The sequence below is a fragment of the Anthonomus grandis genome, chromosome 8, assembly GCF_022605725.1.
Source record: "Anthonomus grandis grandis chromosome 8, icAntGran1.3, whole genome shotgun sequence".
Classification (NCBI taxonomy): domain Eukaryota; kingdom Metazoa; phylum Arthropoda; class Insecta; order Coleoptera; family Curculionidae; genus Anthonomus; species Anthonomus grandis.
In genome coordinates, this window is record NC_065553.1 from 11053464 (window position 1) to 11059690 (window position 6227).

The following is a 6227-nucleotide window of genomic DNA, read 5'->3' on the forward strand; positions in this document are numbered from 1 at the left end:
GTTCCCACATGTAGTATCTACGTGCCTGTTATGACTTTCAAAGGCTCATGATGTAAATTAATATAATTTACATTTCACATTCCTAAAATGTATTTTAGCAAATGGTGGAAGTGGTCATCATTAAGAGCATTTCAAACCAGTTATAACCATTCATTTCAATTACCTACACCTTTGTTAGTGAATATTTGACATAGTCTTCAAATAAGTGTCAAATATTTAAGTTTCAACTGTGTTGTTAGAAAAGATTTAGAATTTAAAGATTTAGCGTTTTATTGAGATTAAGAAAATCGAAATATTAATTATGCTTGGCTATGGTGAGAAAACTCGAACACCGAACGAAGTCCAATTAATCTTTAATCTACCAGTACAATAGTCTGAGACTAGAACTGTTAAGAATCTTGGTAGACAATAATAAAAAAACTGGATATCCTGGTTTTATTATACAAAAACCCGAACGTCTTCAGAAGTACTCAGCTCACTTTGGATAACACGCTTCATAGAGCAACTGTAACAAAATTATTAAAGAAGGAAAGTGGCACCCTTATAAAAAAATTTTGAGAGCTACTAAAAGATGATTCAGATTCCAAAACATGTAATGGATAAATTAATAGGCATGGTTTTAGATACTGGGTACCTGAAAATCCACACTGGCATTCACAGAATTATGAAAAGGCAATAATACGTATTAATAACTGAGTAATAGGACCATAATACTTCTTTAAGGGAAATTTGACGGGACAGCGTTATCAATGCTTTTTCAGTTTAGTAGTTTGTCCTAATCAAAATAACCTGGATATAACAAAGCAATCGTTATAGTTTTAACAGGATGGGGCGCTTCCATACTACACACTGCGATTATTAGAAGATTCCTAAATAATGTTTTTCCAAACTGTTGGATAGGCAGACGTGGATCAATAGAGTTCTTATAATTGTAATTATTACTAAATTCATTTTTAAGTCATAATATTTATAATTTATTTTTTTAGATATTTGGCAAATCCAAAATTTGAGATGGTCACTGAAAATCAGTTGAAGATACGGTTGCCATTTATTTAGCTAAAGCATCAGAGCTCTTTAACAGAAAGAAATGTAGGTACCGATAATGGGTAATTCTCATCTGGTTTCATTACGGTTACTCTGCAAGCATTTATCTAATTATTCATTAGCAATATTGATGTTTATTTTTCTTTTTTAGAAATAGAGGTAGGTGCTCTCGAAAGCCAGCTCTAAGAAAAATAAAATAGTTATAAAGAATAGCAAAAAATGTGACTGATTATTCTTTGTATTTAGTTTTATTACAGTTAGGTAATGATTGCTTAAAGTTTTTACCTGTGTATTATAAGGCTCATTAAGCGACTAGTTAATTAATACTTTAAATATCTGAAAAATCCCTATGTTTCTGTATCTCAAAGAAATATTTTTAATACCTTGTAAGTATAATACATGATAAGTATTTTAGTTTTTGGCTGTAATTCAGTTTTTAGCTACAGTCAAAGAGAACCTATAAATTACATAGTTTTTTTTATAGTTCTCAAGATCATTATATATTTAAAGTATTTGTTTTGTTTTCTACAATAGAATGACACTTTAAATCTTTTGAGAAAAAAATAATAAAACATGGTATTTGTTACACAATAGTTTGTTTCTCAATCCATTTATTTACAATTGTTCTCAATTTAAACCAAGTGACATTTATAGTTTTTTTTGCTCAGTATTATATTGTTTTTAATATTTATTACAAAAGTATCTTGATGGGAATTTATCTTTAGGAAAAAAATAAGAAATTGAGTCTTCATAAATTAAAAAAAAATAAATAGGAAACGTAAACGTACATCCAGGGTGTCCATTTGACCACTTTCAATGCAAAAAATATCTGAGTTGTAAAAATGCAGTTTTGAATAACTATCAGAGAGGTTGATGGAACTATAGAACCACCATATATTTATTTTAACTCCTTTTGTCAAACCTTCAACTTGGGACAACTTTTCTTATGTAGATGAATCCTACTCAAAGAGAGACCCTTAATTTAAAATATGACAAAAGTGGATGGTTCTTCAACTTTTGATCAAAATATGGTTATTCTAGTTTTTTCGACCTCAATATCAGTTACTCCAAATCGCATTCTTTCATCTCTTAGATTGTGCGAGATCTTCACATTGACACTATTCAAATTGACACCTTGTATAAGTAATTGGATATGCCTCGAATATATTTTAAAAGATGAAAAAATATTGCAGGGATATGGATTAAATATTCCCAACAAATATATCTAACATATATAGAAAATAAGAAGATATTCCTGGTACATATGTATATTCGAATTAGATATTCTGGATACATGAATGTAATGTGTTTGTGCTATTTGGCTAGGTGGCCACTAAGGTCAACCGATCTTAATTCTTAATGCATTGGACTCACGAACTTATAAATATACGTAATATATACTAATATAAACTTATATATATTTATAAGTTCGTGATTGGACTACTTTCTTTGAGGTTATGTAAAAAAAATACATACATGTTTTTGTAAAATACATTATACAAAAACATGTACAGAATTTTCCGGTGAAATAAGAAAATGTAAAAATATACAGGAGGTTCCATTTCAGAAAAAAATATCCACTTTTTTGCGACATATTTCCCTGTATATTTATTTATATTTGATGACAAAATATGTCAGAACCAAAAATAAAATCTACGTATTCGAGAAAACGCAATTAAAAAAAAAAAAATTAATTTATTCGTTATTAAATCACAATCCTGTATATGTTATATTACGTTGAAATAGAAAACCATCTACGTGTAGGTAGGTATTATTTCGCAGACCAGAGTTAGTAGTTCTAGGTTTAATTCTTTCTATTTTAAGCAACATTTGTTTTTAAAGATTAGTATTTCCGCTGATTGGCAAACGGGCAGCAAAATCCTTTTATTATAACGAAGCTCTATGAATTTATATAAATATCATAAGCTTTAAGCTAGTAAAACTTTAGTTTAGTCGTCGAGTTTAGCTAACGTCGTTAGCTAAACTCGTGTTGAGAATGAAATGAGTTTCGGTTAGTAATAAAACTTGTTTTGTAACTTTAGGTCTATTAGATTAGTTTTAAGTTGCATAATTAATCTATATGACCATTTAAATTTAAATTTTTAGTTATTTTTTTATAAATAAAACGCTTTAAAGAAAAAGATATGTTAATTAAAAATTATATATAATTTACATAAGAAAACGCCAAATATAACACCCCATGATTTAATTGTACCTATACAGAAAAAATAGAGTATAGAAATGAAAGTAGTTTTAACATACCTTAAACCTTTTAAAAATATAAAGACATTTAACAAATCTCCGAAAATCTGTCACCATTTAAACGACCCTAAACATCTTGTCGTAAATCTTAATCCGATAAAAATGTCATAAATTCTGAAAAGATGATGGCCAGGTATACTGCCCAGTCTTTTGAAATATGAGCAACCAAAAGAAGAAACATTAGTTTTAAAAAGGCCGAGGGTTCTCTCCGATGCTATCTCCACCTGAGATGCACTACGGGGGATCTAAGGTTTCATTTTTGTTTAATTCATTTCTTATGTCCAAATATTGACGGTGTGGTCGAGAGAGAAATATCTAATATATTCAAATTTTATTTCATTTATAAGGGAAATTTCAATATACTTCATGGTACTTTTAGCCTATTTAGGGCTAAATCGTAAATCAGCTAAATAGGGTAAATCAAGTCGAGAAATTTTTTTGTGGGAGGTCTATATGTTACTATGTTAGCTATACCGTCTTGACTTTATAATATTAATAAATAAGATTATTCAAATAAGACAATATTCAATTTTTATTATACGTTAATAATACAAAATAAAAATTGCGCGTCAACATTAAATATATTTTATATCCTTGAATGTATAACAATTCCGAAAAAATACGAAAATATCATTATGTCAAAAGTCTGGAAAAAAATATAAAAATATGGAACAAAAATTACTTATTTAGAATGATAATGTCGATTTCCTGGTAGACGTAAAAAACTACGCCAGAAGACAAAAAAACGCAAAACAACATTTCTAGTTCATGAAAGCCCAAAAATAACGTTAAATGTCTGGAAGACATAGAAAATTACGACAAAAGCGCATAAAAAATAATTTTATTGTAACATTATTGCAATTTCAAGAAAACACAAACTTCGTAGAATGAAACGAAAAATCCCAACAGACAAGGAAAATCATATTCAACTCGTAGCAGATATTAAATGCCTGGGACAAAATAAATTAAAAATGTATTGTAACCTGAAAAGAAAACTACTTTTAATATTTAAGGGAAATTTAAAAAAACCTGGAAGAAGAGTCAGGAATATTTAGGAAATGACGTTGAATTTACGAGGTATGTATACAATTCTTTTAAAATGCCTCGATAGATAAAATGTTAAATGTATACCAGCGTGTTAGCTGTATCAAGTGATTTGGCAATGGCAGTAGCTGATTTGAGAGTTTTTAATTTCTCCCAATTATTTCATCGGCTCAGATAGGCCAATTATAGATTATCAAAAGCTTATCCTTGAGATGCCTACGGGGATTCTAAGGTGTAATTTTTGTTTAAATATATTCTCATGTCCAAATATTAACAGTGTGGTCGAGAGAGATATCCTTAATATAGTAGTACGCATTCCAGTTTTTTCACTCATTACCGTCATTTAATGCTATTAATTGCTAAACATCTGTAGCATAAAGGTAATATTACATGTTCAAAGAAATTGAGTTTCCCTAGCACTGGATTTTAAGGCTTGAATATGTTTCTTCAATAGATTTGCACTCTTGTTGGATTGACGAAACCTTAGCAACCTTTTTGACTATTGTAGTTATTAATAAGCTGCGTTCAACCATCATTCATTCATCTTTTAAATTATTTATTTGTCATTTGATCTCTTTTAAAAAAGACTTATAGTAAGTATTACATACAGACTTACTGTTATTATTCAGAATGATTTACTACTTATATCAGTCGCTCTATTTAGAGATTTAGTAAAGCATATTATTTTTTTGTTGTAACGTGTCTCGATGCCTTAAAGATTTATTTTGGGTTAAACATATTGCATCAGTACCTGTCGTTTTCTATTACATACCATACATAAAAAAATACCCCTTCGACTCAATTGAGAATCTCATTTCTGACATTATTTTTTCTTTTTAATAATTTTAGTTTTAGGTTTTGAGCACCTTTAGATATATTTCTTGTTTTTTGTAAATACCGAAACTACTACTAAGAATAGTTTATGTCCACTTGCATCAGTCGTTTATATGATACTATGATGTTTTCTTAAGAATTCTTTCTTAAATATGTTGCGTTTACTTCATCTTTCAAGATCTATTCGTTTACTTCAAGATCTTTCACATTCTCCAGATTAGAGCTATGAAAGTGCCATAGTACGCAATTGATATATTGACGCCCTGATTCTGCTATTAGATTTGTACCAGTTTCTATTTGCTATTGTTTTCTACTCTCGTCAAACTCACTGCAGACTTTTCTTTCCTTTGTTTTGCATTTCTATAAAAGCGCTTACATAATATTTCTTGGTATGCTGTTCTTTGAAGTTATTTAAAGCTTTTTTCAACTAGATGTTACAGAAAAGTGAACATAAAGTAAATGAAACCCTCTAGCAATGTTCTTCGAAAGTCGAGTAAAAATTCCACAAGAGAATATGTATATACAGGTACAGATATTAACTCACGGGTTGTACCAATACTAAACCAAACAGACTATTAGCGACTGCTCCAGAAACATCAGTTGACAGACAAACGACCCTAAAATTCGCTTCTTGCTCCTTAATCGTTTATATTTACCGAAAAATATGTTGATTGCTTTCACAAATATTTAATGTTATACTTAAATATTGCTCTTCACCGGGTAAATGGGATTTATTTTGTTTTCCTTTTTGATTTCTTTATGAGCTATTAACGTATGAAAACCACGGGTATAATTATACCACGTGTAGTTTTAGTTTTATTTTATACTGTAAATCTATTTAGATATAATACTCATAGGTACCTTTTTTTAAAATTAGTTTTGAAATTGTTTTTGGTTATACAACTCTTATGAAGGTATTATATGTGGTTCAGCTTTAAGGTATTAGAAATCCACTAATAAAGACATCAACAATCCATCAGGCAATCTTATTTAGTATTTTAGAATTTTACGTTGTAAAAAACAAAATATTTATTTTATGACAA